The sequence below is a fragment of the Lampetra planeri genome, chromosome 12, assembly GCF_965212315.1.
Source record: "Lampetra planeri chromosome 12, kcLamPlan1.2.h2, whole genome shotgun sequence".
Classification (NCBI taxonomy): domain Eukaryota; kingdom Metazoa; phylum Chordata; class Hyperoartia; order Petromyzontiformes; family Petromyzontidae; genus Lampetra; species Lampetra planeri.
Window position 1 is genome coordinate 5,790,916 of NC_136118.1, and position 18,202 is coordinate 5,809,117.

The 18,202-nt window shown below is 39.8% G+C and overlaps 1 long non-coding RNA gene across 1 annotated transcript; it reads right to left on the minus strand.

The window, feature by feature from the left end:
* Window positions 1-6,651: 6,651 nt before the first annotated feature.
* On the minus strand, window positions 6,652-16,193 carry LOC144721570 (uncharacterized). Its single transcript, XR_013585925.1, has 3 exons — window positions 15,915-16,193; window positions 13,251-13,379; window positions 6,652-9,395 (listed from the first exon to the last, which is right to left on the minus strand). It is a non-coding gene; the product is annotated as an uncharacterized LOC144721570 (long non-coding RNA).
* Window positions 16,194-18,202: the final 2,009 nt, after the last annotated feature.

The following is an 18,202-nucleotide window of genomic DNA, read 5'->3' on the forward strand; positions in this document are numbered from 1 at the left end:
ATGAAACCTCTTATATCTGCCCTCATTTCGGGGCTATCAGTGACTAAACTAAAACTAAACTATTTTATATCTTCCCAGGAAAGGGCCACTGAGCTGTATAGCTTCTTTTCAGAAGCGACCTCGCCACAAATGATAGCTCAACGAAGTGACTTTATAGCAGCCAAACACTCTTAAGGTATGTTGATTCTAAATTTGGAGTGAAAACCCCAGAGGACCTGAAGAAAAATCCACGCGACCACGGGGATCCTATTAAACCGTGCTTATCCATGCAAGCTGTTTTGCCCATGCGGATAAATGTGAATAGAACTTAAGTTTCTCCGCTGCCATGTTACTGCTATTACCTGCGCATTCACAGATAATAGTAAGAAAGTTCCCAGTGTCCAGGTGACTCATACTTGGAAAGGTACAGGATAATAGGACGAATTTCCCACCACTTCTATGTTACTCTTATCCACATTTCCATGCATTAACACTCAGCGATTTGGGAGTACAGACAAAAGGAATACCGTTAGGAGATAAGACTGATCCTGACTGTTTGTTACTCTGGCGTCAATAAATAAAATCTGGGTGAAACACAGCCTGGTATATCAAAGTACTGTACAATCTATTTTTGTGAATAAAAATTTCATATTTTTTATATAGGATGCAATTTGATTCTAAAATTGTCATCATAAATACCTCTGTATAGTGATTACTGGTGTAAACGGTACTTGTATATTGCTAGGTACTTGCATATTCACTGATGGATCCTGCTGTTCAACAACTTGGATACAAATCCCCTAAGACCTGCCATAATGATGTATGACGTGCATTTGTCTGATGTACGGCATTGCTCAGTGATAATATATCTACCTCCAACATCTGACATCAACATGTAATAGTATAATATATTTATTGCCACTAAGAATTTGGCTATTATAGATGACCATAATACATTAACTAAGAAATATGATAATGTAATCAATTATGAAGTTTAATTCATTTCAAATAGAGTATTTAAGTACTCTACAGTATAATTTATTAAGTCGGTTATATGTGTAATAATGGACAATGATTGCCGATCGTCAAGAATAATAATGGAGCGGCAGCCAAGGAATTAATCGCATTCAGGAGGATTTCCACTAAGAAGATGGAGGAATGAAATACGCTTGTGTACAGGTGCTAGATGGATTATTACATTGCATGAGACCATGAGAGTGTGATGGCTTAGGGAGCCTTCATCCAGCAGTGGAATGACCATGGCTGCTGATGATACGTCTAATACATTCCCCTGGCCGGTTTTGGTGTGCTGCAGTGGCGGCGCAAGCTTGTACCTTTTTCAACTTTTCTGTCAATCCCTATACATTTGGGCTCCATTGGACAGATGTCTGGGAAATGAATAAGAGGCCTGGATTGTTATTGCTGGCTTGGTTACGAGGGGGCTTTGATCACATTCCAGCAGCAACCTCCGTTTGTGCGCAGTGGGGGCTCCATTTTGGGGGAGGTTTTCGCTCTTCAATGCTCGCATTGTGCGTGTGGCCCACGATGATCTGGGAGGCGGATCCTATAATAAAGTATTATTTTAGTTTTTCTCGTGCAGATGGTTGATTTTAAGTATTCCCCAGTGGGACATGTGCTGTCCCAGGGGGATCTAATGGTAAAGTGCATGGCGGCTGTTGCTGCCTTTCTATGTGTACCAATGTAGGAAAGTACAAGTATCTGTGGACTTCATTCAATTACGGGCATGTGGTAAGGATGTGGGGGTAGAGGTACCCTATCTACCTTTAGATCCCTACATACCCACAGTGCAAACGCTAATAGAGTAACATAAAAAAAACACTTTTATTTTTTTTACCTCATTGTCTACTGCTGCCTTGAATTCTCTCCATCTCAGTCTTGGCAGCCTATACATGTATTGACGAATGAGGCAGTTCATTATTTGTCCATGCAGTCCTTTGACTGCGAAAACTTAACATTGTTCCCACTGGGTCTAGACCAACCGCATCTGAAACTGCCAACTATAACAAATGAGTTGGCCTCCAGCAAGATGGAGCTTCATAAATTATAGTATGCTTTTATGTATGTATCTTGTCGTATGATTGAGAAATCAAAGGTGTATTACAATTCATAGTTTATGTTTTCTATGAAGACTTGGTTTATATATCTATAAAAACAATTATTTGTTATATACTTGATTGCATGTTGAACTAATTGCGCACCTTACGTCGCCAACTGAGTTTATCAATGTCAAGAATGTAATTTCAGTGTTTTGTTTTTGAGACAAATATGTAGGCATCCTGCTGATAAGTTAAGCTATAAGGCTTGAAAAATGATCTGTTCCATTAAATAGCTGTTAAATGTCACAATGTTGACTGGCCAAAGCACACAGAAGAGGGCATTCGTTTTATTTTGCACTTGGGCATATTGCAGTCTGTTATGAAAGGATGCAGCAGATTATTGAGGCACAGGCTTACATTTGATGTGCCATGTTAAGCTGGAGTAATCATGTAGCAGAGTGCTCGAGTGGACGGGCCCATGAGATTATCGGGGCAGGGGCCGAGATGAGATTTGCGCTTGTGTTGTTTCAGTGCTGCGAACACTCGGCGCACGTGCTGATACAGCCGATCGCCCTGTGCTCTGCAGCAGCCAGCAATCTGAAGGCCATGTTTATTTCAGCACACCGAGGAGAGAAGCAACGCCAGATTAGATGTAAATAAACCTGCGTCACAACACTTCGATGTAATTTGCAGATAGCTAAAAATTATAGAAAATCCTGTTGTGCTTATTGGGTGCACAAGTGTGCCCCTGCTGAAGGTATTAATACTTTGCAGGATTTATACCTGGTGTGTGTGTTATTAAGGCTGTTAATAGTTCCAGTTTGTTACATCGAAACGTGTTGGCAGATACAGGGTGCTAAATGTGAAATGCAACACAATACTGTGGGGTATTTGTCTTCAAAACTAAATGCAGTATTACTGGATTAAAAAATATACTGCAAGGTATGCTGCTGTGTTTGATGCTTACCCAATAATAATCCGACAAAATGTATTATTTGCAAGGAAGCGTGAATATATTATTTATTACAGTTTTTCAAACATTCATGTTTTTGCAGGATATTGGGAGACATTAAGCCATGCTGGGTTTATACCCAAATGTCCACAGTCACTGTTAGAGTAAATAAATTAATCATAAAAAAAACTATTACTCTGGACAGGAGAGAGTGAAAAATTAAGCTTGGTCCTCCCTAGCGGGTGCAGCCATGATGTAATGGTTAGCACATTGGATTTGCAATCCAGAGATCACCGATTCGATCTCCTGGCGCGGCAGTTGAAACAATGGTACAATTTTCTTAAATCTTCCATCTTTGGTCAATGATAACGCAGCGCGCAAACCAACGTACCACCATACACACTCCACTAATGACTTCTTGGATAACAACTACATTGATGTAAACTATCGCTGCAGATTCTAAATGATTTTTAATTGCATATAAATAATAGATAAATAATTCAGTTTTGATAAAGTTAACCCCGTGTTGTGTGAATAAAGCGTTCCCATGTCTACTGCTTGTAGTGGGGCAAGACCTGTCAGATGGTGGTGGGATTTAGATCATATCGCTCGTGAGCTCTTTTTCCTCTGTGGCTCTGGTCCATTTGGGCTTCACAAAGAGGCTCACTTTTTTTAAGAGGCTTCTTTCCATCGCACGTAATTTTGCTTTCAGGCCAGGTCTCACTGTGATGCTGTTGACAGCTTGTACTCAAGTCTGAGATCAACATACATGCTTGTGTGCACTGTAATCGCAGACTATATACCGTATTGTGCTCACATTAAAAAAAACAATGAAAACAGTGTTTCCATTCACACAAGTGATCATTCCATATGTGTGACAATATCAGTAAGTATTGTTTTACTTAACTGTACGTGTGCATGTGTTTCAATAACCGCATAAACTGTACAGTACTTTTAGTTATTATGTAGCCTATGTCAGTGCAATTTTGGTACAATTTTTTTTATTATAAAATAGTTATAACAGTTTCTCCAAATGACTATAAGCTCATCAGACAGAGTGTGTGCAGGCTGGAAAAAAAAATAAGGCCGAGTGCATTATACTGCATGGTGATGTTACGTGACGTGCATGGCATGATGGGAGGACGGATCTTATGGTGACGGTCATGCCTTTTGCTGCCTAGAAATCACCCTCTTTTTACAGATTTTGCAATATAATTAAAAACACGGTTTCGCCATTGCACAACTGCACACGAAAAAACCATCTGTTCTAATATATATGTCCTCTGAAGATGTAAATATGTTGACGATGTTATGAATTGTGGCAACGTTGCATATAAGTAGAATAGCTGCATATAAATACAAAAGCATTGCCTTAATATAGGAATCTAGCCAATAATGCACACCAAACATAGATACAGTTTGCTTTATGGTCTTCAGTTCAGATTTTTGGCACCAAATTGAAAGAAAAAAAACATCACAGAAATTCAACGTTGAGGATTATTGTATGAACTGTTCCCACACTTCTCCTGATGGCTGCTGATATGTGTTTTAACCCTTTCCCATTCCGAGATGTCTGCAAATTGCAGGGTGGGTCCCGTTCACCGCTAATTCTCGGAACGCGCAAGCGGTTAGCGTAAATTTTATTTAGAAGCGTAGCGCCATTGTTTTTAAAGACATTGTACTCACCGCAGAGAACTGTAGCAACACGACCAGACTCCATGATAGCTAGCGTCAAACTGTGCCACATGCCCTCCCGCTTGGCCTTGTTGGAACCTCGGTTCCAATACAATTATTTTAGTTTAGTTTTTATTACCATTAAGTATAACTCCACCTCTCAAAATAGGCGACATTGGCTGGATTTAATGCATCACTTGGCCTGCCACTTTTGTGAACATCAAAATCATACTCATGTCCTCATTAGAGCCGTGTGACCCATTTGTAAATGTTGCCACAATTAATACAGCTCACCGTATTGCAGCTTCATTCATCAAAAAGTGTTTGTCTATATCCTCAGAGGACAAACATAACTATAAGAGCTCACTGATCTTCTAATGTGAAATTGTGCAAGGGTGCCACCACACTTGATGACATTTAATATGTTATCTAACAGCAACATTTGTATAGGAAAAAAATTACATTATTAACAAATTACTCTCTATTCATCATACAATTATTTACAAAAATCGCACTGACATAGGTTATAGAATGATTGAATGTATGCAACTCATTGATACAACCTCACAGTACTGTACATATCGTATACAGGGCACTGTCATAATGGTATTACAATGGCAAAACAGATTGCCTATATTTATCAGGGGGAGCTGGCATTATCGTTGTATCAAAGGGCCCATAATAAGTAAATATCTGGCTTGCCGTTTGCCCATTGGGGGTGGGTTGCATTTTACAAATAAAATTAACTCTGGCCTTGTAATCATCACGAGTCGCCAAGACTTAGGTCAACAATGACCAACATGATACAGTTAATCTTAAATCCTATAAAATAGTGACGTAAACAAATATGCTAATTGACGTAAACATTAATTTATATTCAATGGATAGGCAGTTTTTTTTTTAAAAGAAAGGATTATTTTTAAATCGAAATACGGTAAATATTGTAATCTGTAATTTTAATACGAAATGAAAAAAAGTTTAAATAAAACATCCCATTTCCCATGTAAGAATAATACGTAAGGTGCGCAATGTTCAACATACTTTACATACACGATACTTGTTGCTGTACCATTTGTAAATGAAATATGCAGTGTGTTGTAGAGGTCTGTTTGCAACTATTTATTTTACATTGCCCACACATGATCAAGTCACGCGGAATGTGCCTTACCTCATCACATATATCCGAAGCTAAGCAGAATTGAGTCTGGATAGCGCTCGAATGTAACCACCGTGCATAACATATGTTGTGGGCTGCTGCGCAGATATGTTTCCAGCAGAGGGCAGTGTAGCCAACTCCATTGTTGTACTGCACTATGGGTCCCCTGTCTTCACCAACCTGCACTCACCTAAGTGGTAAGGTTATACTGGTAGGAACCACCTGGTTCCACCAGCCTACAGGGGATTATTGTGTCCGTCCGTCGTGCATCCAAAAATGGGAGGGGTGGGGCTGGGTGGAGAGGGGAGGGTGGGGAGGGGCTGGGTGGGGAGGGGAGGGTGGGGAGGGGCTGGGTGGGGAGGGTGGGGCTGGGTGGGGAGGGGCTGGTAACCCCGTGGTGCCCTTATAAAACTCAACGTTTAACCTACTCACGCCGGCTTGTGCCTGCCCTCACAGTCGGCCATATTTGCGGAATACACCACGCCGCCGTTGACCCTGGCCATTGACCGAGCAACCCAACGTTCCTACCAGCTCCCTCCGCAGGAATGTGTTTGACAAATAACCATCATGAGCCAAGCGGAATTGGGGAAACCCTCACCCAGCAGTGGATTGATGGAAAAAAAGTAAAAATAAGATGTGCTGACATAACTTTCGATGTGCACTGTAATACTTATTGTAGAAACCTTGGAATAATATGCATAGATATTGGGATTGTATTTCATAATTACGATGAAACTATATTTTGTGATAACTGTAGTATTAGTAACATATGGCACAATAATTCAATAGGTACTTTATAAATCCCAAGAGAAAAATATTGTTACAAAACACAATTATATCATGTATTTTAATAGTGTCTGTTGAAATACAGAGCAGTATTGCAAAACAAAAATGTTCCACGTTTATTTTTAGGTATCGCTAAAAATGTATTTTGAATACATTCCTGACATGGTTTTCATGTGTATTTCGTATACATTTTAATAACATCTCCAATACACAATTGTCAAATACGGCAGTTATCTTAGTATTGCTTTAGCATAAATGTTTATAACTATAATCTGAAAACAGATTTTGCATAATGCATGAGGGAGGCTGTGTTATCAGTCAAATCCAACACTCAAGTTAAGCTTGGCAAGAAAATTGCTTTTAATGATTTTTGCCTTTTGTTTAGTTAGGTCGGGAGATGAAGGAGACTGCCGAGATCAAAGCACCCAAAAGGGCTCATTTTTTAATCAGCATACTGAATGGACCATCACATTTCCCTGAAATTGTTGACAGCGGAAAGTGTACCCAAGCTTGTCGTACAATAGCAGCAGAAAAGACCACGCATTTTTTTTATCGAACATGCGATGGGGTTATCTCGCCCTCGTATGTCATGCATATTGAGCAGCTACAATTTAGACAACCCGTGCAAAAGCCACTCAACTGGTGTGTGGCGGACACACACACAACACAAACACACCCCTTGCTTCATAATTCGAGTTTGAATACAGGCTGAGCCGGACAACAGGCTGCCAGGCTGGTGTGTATGTGTGTTTTTTAAGTACTACTGTAATGGACAATTTGGCGGCAGACGGGGTCGGTGTTCATCGTACACCGGCGAACATGATCCCCCCCCCCACATTCGCAGGTGGTGAAGAGGGGTTTTGTGTGTGTGTGTGCGACTGAACGCTTTTCATTCCAAGCTCGTATTCTCGCACTGTATAGCGCTTTGGCTTTGATACGATTTCATTTGTATTCATAAAGCTCTGGGCACGAAAAGCTGAGCGATTATCACGCAGGCCTGCTGAAATGTAACTCGTCTCACCTGCACACTTCCCATCAATCTCTGTATAGAGGGCGGGCAGGGTTGGGCGAGATGAAGGTACCACCGCGTATGAAGCCATCTCTTGTAAACTGGGCCCCTTTTGCGTGGTGCCACCCATCAGCGCTATTTGCAAATTGGTGGTGGCGGTGGCTCATGGTTGGGTCCAAAGTCAGAGGAGTGGCGTGGACAGACGATGAGCGCATCCTCGTACGAATAAGCACTGGATTTTGCCCACAGTTTATCTTGCGTTTCATTTAGGTGTCACATGTAAAAGACGAAGCGCTCTCTTTTGCACAGTAATCATGTGTATGTGAAATGAAAGGTTTTTTTTGGCTTCTTCACACTAAAGATTTTGGACGGGACATCATTTCATAAGGGAGGGAATTAAAACATTTTTTTACAACTATTGGGAGGGGACTCGGAATTTGTGGCCAACGCACGGGCTTATTTTAGAACTCTTACAAGCCGAGAGGAATTTGAAGATAACGCATTACCAGGATGTGCGCATGGGCACGGCTATTCAAACACAAGCTTTCCGCATGCTCAACATCCATTACCGCGAGTAATTACTGTGTGTCAGCCTGTGTGTAACCAACATGGCAGAGGGAGACAGAGGGATTGTAACAAAGAGGTGGCAGTATCCTGGGCCATTCCCGGAAGAAATCAATCGTCGTCAGGTTATAAACCCATTCAGCTTGCCGGACAGATGCAAGGCAGCGCTGCAAATATACTACAGCCTTGCACATTGATTCTGGAGGGGGATAGGTGTACATGAAGATGGATTGCTGCCTAGAAGCGTCATCTCTGAATGTTTATGAGGGTCGTAGGGTTAGAGCAATATTTTTGCTGCTTCCACTCAGTAAAGGGCAACTGTATAGCTTGACTGCCGCAGTTTTATGCCTATGTAACTGCCCCGCCTCTGTTATTTATATGCAGAATGTATATGGTATTGCAAAAATATCATTATTTATATTACCCCAGGGTTAGAGTTGTATTGTGTTTATGCAAGAGGCGTGGTCAAAATTTGTTTCAGAATGAGTTGTGCTGATCTCATGCTTACAGTAAAGTCACTTTTGTGTGTGTATATATATTATTACAGTGCATTCATGTAAGGAATTACTTTATATTTGTTTTGCACAGTGTGTGTTTAATCTATGCAAAGCTATAACACAGCACGTCATCACATACATCAGCGGTTCCCATCCCATGGCCTGGAGGCTCCGCAAGGCCGTGGGAAGTGGTCTGCAGAACTGTTGCAGCAGATACAATATTTTTTTCACAACACATTTTTTATTTCCACGGTGGTTCATGAAAAATGTTGGATTGTTAAAATTGGTCTGCTGACTCACAATGTCAGAGAACCATTGCTCGAAATCCTTTGTCTTCCAAAGGTGAAAAACAGGCAAAGGAATCTGCCCAAATGAAAATTGAGACAGTGCTCACCTCCTGTTTACAACTCTAAGCCTGTGAATATTTCACATTCCTATGGCTTTGACGAGTCTATCCATAGGACGACCACTGTTGACTTATACTGCTGCAGTGAATATACAGAGGGGGGGTCTGTTCAGGCAAGTTGTTGTATGTTAGCTGTGGCTCTGTGGCCAAAGGGGATTTTTGTTTACCTGGAGTAGATGCCCAGGTATCTGCTGGAATGCAAACCTGGCATCTAGAGAACAATTTCAGCTCAGCTCATCCTTACAGATCACACTCGGCATTGATTTATGGTGTTGGTAATTCCATTGATGACGAGCGCATGTTGCAGTTTTCAGTCTGGAAATAAATAAAATACTTTAATGAAATTCAGCAGTAGATGGATATTGAATGGACCAACATTCATAGCTGTGAAGTATAATGACATTTGATTTAAATTATGTGTTTTACAAATAGTAAAGTAGGCCTCTTGAGTTGCATGTTTTTAAAATTAATATACAGTATTTGGCGTGGAATGTGTTCACTTGACGCCTGCAGGCACTAGAGGCCACTACATTTATTACAATGTAAAGAAATTAATATTTTATCGAATTGTGACCCTGAATTATGGAACTTCATCGAATCACTCAGGGAGTGAATTGTTACACCCCTACAAATAATACCTCAGGTCCATTTTTATCCAAATGGTAATGTATTATCATTCTACATCTATACATACAGTGGACATTAAAAACCTATATATTTACAAAGACCTTCCATACTTTTATTTGTTGTGAACACATATAGCACAATCAATTTCCAGTTTATATATGTTCTATGCTATTTCCAGTAAAATAAAAATGTTCTTAATTTCTGACTACACAAAACCATATCATTCCTGTGGTGTTGAGAAAAAGTGTACCACTTTGTGGAAAATCAGCAGTGGTCATCCTATGAAGAGACTGACCCCCACCATGGGAATAAGGAGTTTCCATCCCAGGCTTGAAGCCACCATTGAAGATGAGCACAAGTATATTACTTGCTAGAGTAGGGAGACAATTTGCCTTTTGACTGCACCTATTTCCTCATGCTGTATGTTTAGGCAATGCTAAAAACACATGGCCTTTATGACAATGTCATGAACCGCAAAACATGTTTAAACAAGAATTATACCCATCTCCTAATAATACTTCCAATTCACAACCGAAATGTGAGTTCTAATATAGTAGCTGTTTTCATGATTTCTTTGCCTGTTTTATAAATTAGAAATTCAGAGGGCTGCAGTGCCTGTGGAAACTCTTTTGTCATTGTAATGTCATTCCTTTCTTTATTAACACAGTGGTGGTTTCTAAGCAAAAAAAGGCATCATTAGCACACAGAAAACTGCATGGTGTCAAAATTTAATTTAGAGCTTCATAAAACACAGAGTAGAAAATGTGGACCTGCTTTACATTTTTTCCAAGTTTTTTTAATCGTATTGAATGTACGTCAACTGCTTGCCTTTTGGATCTAAAAATACCTTCATGAGATCACCCAAAGGCAATTTTGGGGCCACAGAAGGGTGGCATCTGCTAACAACTGGAAATTAATTAGATTTTTTAGTGAAATTACATCTCCAGATAATGTATTGATTTCGTGGGTGTAGCATAATGGCTTGATTTTAGTACAAAGAAATTATGTTTTTGTGTCCGCATTCTATTTGGAAGGCATTGATTTTTTTTCAGGCCTCGGGGAACTGCTCTTTAGAAGGGGTGAAGTTCAAGGCCAAATGTTCTCAAACTTATGAGCTTATAGACCTCTTAATGTGAGAACATTTACTGCAATGAGGTTTTTGTCTAACGTGATAATTTTTCTATTCAGATCGTTCTACAAAATGTCCTCCATCCTGAGCATATGCAGTAAATGTCATAATTATAGAAAATGCACTTCAAACAATACAGTTGCTGCTTTCGGTTAAAATATATTATGCAGTCACAAATTAACATGTAAAGGTGTGCATGTACATCATTTCTGTCAATCCTCTGCTGGATGAAGGCCTCCCCGAGCTTTGCAAACCACAGGCGGGGGTTATTTTGACCACACTTTACCACGCCGCTCAGTGCAAGGTTGTGAAGGTGGGGATCATAGATGTTGGGAGCATATTACAGTACAAAAATCGAAAATGTATTTTGTTACACTGCCCTCTTGACAATGTAGCCCAGTGACAGCCTACAACACTTGGTATGCAAGGTGGTCACCCATGCACGCACTATCCAGGCTCAACACTGGGTCCATTTTGGGTGATTTGGTCATATGGACATTAAATTACTTACACATGCTGACTGATGACGTATTGGCTTATTTACTCTTCCAACTATTTTTAAACAAGACCGTAGTAAAAAATTACCAACCTTTACTCAACGCTCGCCTAAACTTGTGGAACCACCTCCTGCTTTGTTATCCTTTACATAAACATGACATGCTAGTGCGGTCAGTTGGAAAAGGTCAGTTGGAAAAAACTCGTGTATTCGTTCTTTTTTCGCAAGTGCAGTATTTTTTTGCTAACATCACTAATTTACACTGTATTGCATGGCATGTTTTTCTTGTCTTTTTGACACGATACAATTATTTCGGACTTTCCACAGCTGTCCTTCATCTGTTGCTCATAAGGAACATGCCAACCTAAAACTGCTTTGTCATAAGGCGCAGGTAAAAAAAAGATCAGTGGAGTGTGTGTATTTTAAACGGTCTTTTAGCTGGCAAGGGTTCCATTGCTGAGGACTTTAGGAGAGGGCCTTTTAAATGCTACACTGTTTGTACCGTAGTTTGTGCTGTTGGCAACAGAATGGGTTTTGACACGGATGGAGTTGGGGCGAGATTGTTATTGCAAATGCACGTTATTAAATGTCTGTTTGCTGGCACAAGGTATGGTTTGTTACGTCATTGCAGTGCTGTATGTATAAGAAACATTAACTGTAATGAGAACCACGTTTGCTTAATCAAATATGTGCCAGTTTTTATGAAAATGCTATGTATTTTTTTATCGAAAGTGAACTGAAAATTTTCCTGATGACCTATTTTTTCAAATGCTGCACTTTAATGGTTTTCATGTAGTTTTTCAGGGTGCAAATGTAGCCCCCCTCGTGATTTTGTTATGTCAGCTGTCACACGGAGGGAATGATGTAAAATCTAAACAGTGACAGCCAACAAAACTTGAGGTTAACTCCCTTCACGGGGGAGTTGTGCATATTAACCTAATTTCAACTTGCCATGGTTTCACCGTGCATTGTTCTCTTAGCCTTGCTTTTGTGTATCGCCTCACAAAGCTCCTAACACCTTAACAAACACCATTCGTGAAAGAAGCCCGTCGAGTCACTTTCCCTCATCAACATTTTTTTTGTCATCCTCAAATAACGAGGCCTAATTGTAAACACGCTGTCCTTGGATAACCCACGGCAGCTCGTATAAAGATCTTCAATAAAAATCAGAGCCTCTCTCTCTCGCTGGCTTGGTCCTGCACAAAATAGATTCTTGAGATAAAACGCAAAAGCGTTCTATTTAGAGCGGCGCTCTGATTGGCCCCGGCTGCTTTGTGACCCTCATCCCTCCCAATGCAAGGGCCTTGTTGCCATGGCGACACGGGAGGCAGCCCAGCAGCCAATGGGTGTGAGGCGGCACTTATCCCTGAGCTTGGTGGTTAAAATATATATGTATACACACTTACAAAAAAAAACAACAAGAGGATATATATATTGCATGTGCAGAATTTTGTAACATTATTACAGCAACACAATCTTAATACCCTTTTTATGGCAGTAGTATAAACAGGTATGATGCATTATTTGCAGTTTAATAAGAATACGATTTGCTTACCCAATCAAATCGTGTGTAAACACAGCCCTGCTTATTAATCTGACATCATCAGCACGTGTGTATAATTTTTTTTTTATAAACATCACGGTGTGCCTCTGTAGGTCAATTTGTTAAGCTTAAAGAAGAACGAATCCCACAGTTAATTTAACTCCTTCGACTCGTTTTTTTTATCCAGGTATTCATGAAATCTTAAATATTCATAATCAAATCGAACACATGTCACACACTGGTATGAGGGTGCGGCTATGATTAACCTCAATTGGGCGTCGTTAATGCTTTATTTTGTCCCACATGCCCACACCCACATGCTTGATCCCTCACCTATTATAACAGTTCTTGGACCTTTCACTGATCTTGTCTCACCTCTTATGCTCCCTGCGGGCCCATTTTCCTTCCACCCCACTCACTTGTCCTTCCGATCTGCCTGCCCCATTCACGGGAGGTGGCCGCTAACATGAAGATCATAGGGATCCGCAGTGGCCCTTACACGTCCTGCCGAAAGGGGGAGTAGGTGGTGTAATGAGGGACAACATTAGCATGGTGAATATTCCTTGGTTTACTCCATATGACTGACTGTCATAGCTGTCATTTTTAATTGTTTTACTTTGTTTTTCTGTATCTCTTTTGATGTTTTGAAGTGAACAGATGGCGCAGTGTGAGCATTCACATTAATTAGTGCACAATTTTGAATTTCAATGTTTGGTGTTGTATTGTTGGGTGATTCCTTCCGAATGATATAATGGAGAAGTATTTGTTAATTAATACACCCAGGCTTGTGTAATATAATTAAAATTACATATAAAACCTACTTTATAAACCGATATCACTACACTTGATGGAGTTGGGGAAACTAGGAAGTGTGTGCTTGAGCTGATAATAATTTTGTTATTTTTAATTATTTTGTTTCTCAGAACTGAAAATTATTTCACACCGTGACTTGCAATTTCACACAATTTTTGAAAATACACCACTACAGGTAAGGTTCAATGATTTCAATCGCCACACGTGGCTTTGAAAATTGATTTGTAGCAAATAATTGGGTCTCCTGTGAGTCACTTCATAAGGGCAAGGTGCCAGAACTCAGAAATTGGGGTCAGAGTCAAGCAATAAAAATCTGATGGATACCAGCAAGTACTGCCCAGAAATTTTCTACTGAAATGAAGACAAAAACATTGCTAAGTTTTTATTCTTTGATATTTTTCAAGAATCATTTGGAGACACTTGTGGCACTCACATCCATCTGGCTGCACTGATATCTCTCCAGGAAAGAGTATCAACTGGTATGATGCCTGTTCATGTGAATTTACAAAGATAGTCTCATGTACTCTATTCTTAAGTTTTTGTGCATTCTGGAATTTTCACTTGGAAACAGTATGAACTTGTATCAGGTCTGTGTATTTTAATTTACAAATATAATCTCATGTGCATTTGAATGAAGTGCTAAGTGTGAACATTCAGGAGTATGTTATCGCAGTGTTTGCCACATTCTAGTTCCGGGATGTCTGCACGTGGATTAACACCATTTCTTGAGAGATAACAAACACGCCGAGTTGTTTTGTTCCCTTGGGGTTGAAAACCGGGTACACCCACAAACTCTGGCATAGGTCTTTTGCACCCTGCCCTTGTCCCTAGCTGCTGTAATTGGTGTGAGTTGGTGGGGTCGAGTGAGGGATGGAGTGAGGATATAGTAAATTGGCTTATTTTACCCCTGAGGCTATGACAGGAGGGGCCCAATGGCTCTCCGGAGATGTACAGTCGGAGAAAATGACATGCCAGCACTCGTTGCTTGGGCTTCAAATGAGTGATTTGTATGCCGATTTTCTGGCATTTGACAGATTACAAGAGCATGTGCTGTTTTTTTTTATTTTGGGCTGATAGAAATAACATGGTGATTTAAAAAAATGCACAGATGAAAAGATACTTCCATGGTGTCATTATTATCACACTGGACTTGTAATCCAGAGATTGACATTTTTACACCCAGCATGGTAGTTAAATCAGTGGGCAAGTTTCTTAGTTCTCCCACCCTCCCCATCACCTCTGTCCACCCATAAGTATAAATGGTTACACCATAGTTGCGCGTGGTGGGGAAAACTGTGAGTACTCCAACCCTGCACCTCCGATTAGCATGGTTGCCTACGTATGGTGCGAAAGTAGTTCAACATACATACAATACTTATGGCCAGCGTAGAAGAGCAGGCCGATATGTGGAAGAGCAGGCTAGAGAGGCTCTCTAGAGCTGCTTGTATTGGAGAATATTCCGTCAACAGTGATTTCAGTAAGTAACGGCAGGGTCCCTGCTTTATCTTCAAACAAATTAAGCTGCAGTCATCTTATATATAAGTGCTTGAGATTGCAAAAAGTTGAAGATTGATTTCAGGGAGCATGAAAAAAATATAACTTGTTGTCTCAGCCTCACTGTGCGCTGCATTGCACCACTATCCGAGTAGTTAACCTCGCATTCAATAAACTTTCAGAGCCAGGATGAACATCCGACTTAAAATTATTTAATGAATGAAACGAGGTAAAACTGATGGTAAAACACAGCACAAAATACAGCATCTGTTAATAATACTTGCAATATCAATACAATGAATGAAGTGCAGCATCATAACATTGTCTTAGATAACATCAATCTCAACAATAGGTCCTGGATGGACCAGGCAGCTACGTTAGCACTGAATAGCTATACAACAAGAGAATAAGCTACTGTGTGAAATAAGGTCACTTTGTGTAATCACCATACTGCAGCCTAAATGTACAGTGCTGCATATAACACTGAACTGTGGATGAGATACTTCTTCTCCCTTGCTCTCAAGATCGCGTGAAAGTTACATGGGCATAAGTCTGGCTCGACTTCTCCAACTACAAATAACTTTCACAATAATGCAAGTAGTAGGCTTCATTGTTAACTAGGCCCCATTTTCATCGTAACAATTTAACAGCATTATAAAAGCATTTACATAATTATAACGGCAATCCTAACATTATAACAACATTCTCAGTATTATAAGAACATAAACGAACTTGCAGACAATGCTTCTTAAAGTCCCACACCCGTCTTCACCGAGACGCTAATTGTGCCTCCATTTTGTACTCTGTGTAATGGCTGACACCCCCGCCTGGCCTCGTGACTTCGAGACCCTTAACTCGTCACTTCCTGGTCACGTGACCAAACTCAACACCATCATGTCAGGAAGTTCCTGTGTAAACACACCCCCATATCTGGGGAAGAACACTTGTGGATACTTTTTAGATCATTGGTATACAAAATTCTAACAATTTCTACGCATAATTTCGACACAATCCTTGTTATTTCAGTCGGCTATTTTTAAAAAATCCAAGTAGAGTAATTAGTTTCATTGATTAAAATATATTGCACATATAATGTGCTCTATTGCTAGTCTCCAGTGGTTAAAACATACTCAAACAAAGGCCGTTTTACCAACAATTATTGTACAGGTCTTTGACCCAATGCGAAAAAAACACATTATCGTACAACTTCATACACATGTATTACAGCTATATTTCACAGCATCGACATCGGAATCATTACTTGTGAGCAATGTTATTTAAAAGCCCCCTACTATCAGCCTGTTTTGTCACACTTTTTGCTGCCTATGCAAACAATGATTTTATCTTGCACCAGGTCGGAATGTGTGCAAGCCGTAAAAACCAAACATTCTCAAGTGATTTACACTTTGCTTTCTTTGTACTGGCATACCCGCACTATTTGTAGTCCCCATTTATTACTTGGCCGTGATAATTCTGCGGCCTGATTCGCAAATAAAATAACCAGCAACAGGGGGAAGAATGGCTAACATTGTTTGCAAACGAGCTCTCTGAATTTAGATGAAAATTACCTGTTTCTGTTTGCATAAAACCGTAAAAAGGAGAAACAAACATGTATTGTCATCAATGGTCTGGGGAGAGGGGAGGATACAAAAAACGACTGCTCTACTTGCAGTTGAATCTCTCCAGAATGCTATTCTGCTGCATCAATCTATTTTCAAGGAAAGTCACGTGAGTATAATAATTATTAAATTTACTCTACACGTTTGTAATGTGTATTGATGAGCACAATATCATGAGGGTCAATACACGTGCTGGCAATAAATAAATCACAAGAGACATGTCAATTGTGGTTTTTCAATATTTAACTCTTCCATTTAGTATGGATAATACACACAAAAGTCAAAACGGCATGCACCGTATGAGGAATATAAAATAACTGTACAGTTGTATGTATTCTCCTATTCACAGGGGGTTAAATAAAGCAACTGGATATGCTCACATGGTTAATGGAAGATGTGTTATAAACCAATTATATTAGCTTGTGTCCGACAAGGCACTCGTGTAATAAAACTGCAAGACCATTTCAGCATAGCATGGATCAGCAGCAGCAAGTTAATTACTGGGCCCAGCTCTTGCAGAGCCACCTCTCATTTTAAAATAGCTGTTGTCATTTTCTAATGTTAATGAATGAGCCAGCTCTAAAAGGAGAGAGCTCGACAAAGTCACATCCAATAAATCACAATGGTAATTATTTTTGATGCCTCAATGTGATGCGAATATGAATTAATTAAGGGAATAAAGTGATGTAAAATCTGTGCATAGGAGAATGAATGTCATTGAGTAGAAATGGATGTATCACTTTGCTGGTCATTGAAGGAAAAAATGCTTAAAGATATAGCCTATATGATCTTCTGTAATGTAATGAGCATATTGGTATGACACTACTTTTTATTAATTTCTCCATAGTTCTGCCAACATTGGTTCAAATTAGTTAGCCTTGTTTTGTGTGTAAAATACTGTTCTGAATAACGGTTGGTGTCATAAAGCTTACTATCCTTGTTACAGAAATAAATCCTCATCATTCGTGATTCTGTCGATGTCCTTTGTAATGAGGTCAGTAGCGAGTATTCTTATTTTATTATGTAATGTTTGAGTGAAGAATAAGATTAGAAAAACAGTACAAGGCATTCATTGAGAATGTAGGAACGATGAAAACAAAACCCACAACATGGCACAGTCTATGTATTTCTGTGGAAAATAAAATGACCAGTTTTGACTGCTTCCTAGTGCAATCATAGGACACATTATGCTGGTCCACTTTATTTTAGACTACAATGGTTCATGATTTGTTGGTGGACATGTTCTGATGCAATCTTGTTTTTACATTTACCAATAAACAGATTCGTGTGATGCATTTGATCTAATTATCATGTGGCTGAGGGAGATTATTGGACATGTGAAATATAGTATGCTGATGTTGCAACCTATGCACTGGAGCTTGAGGAACGCTGTTATAGATG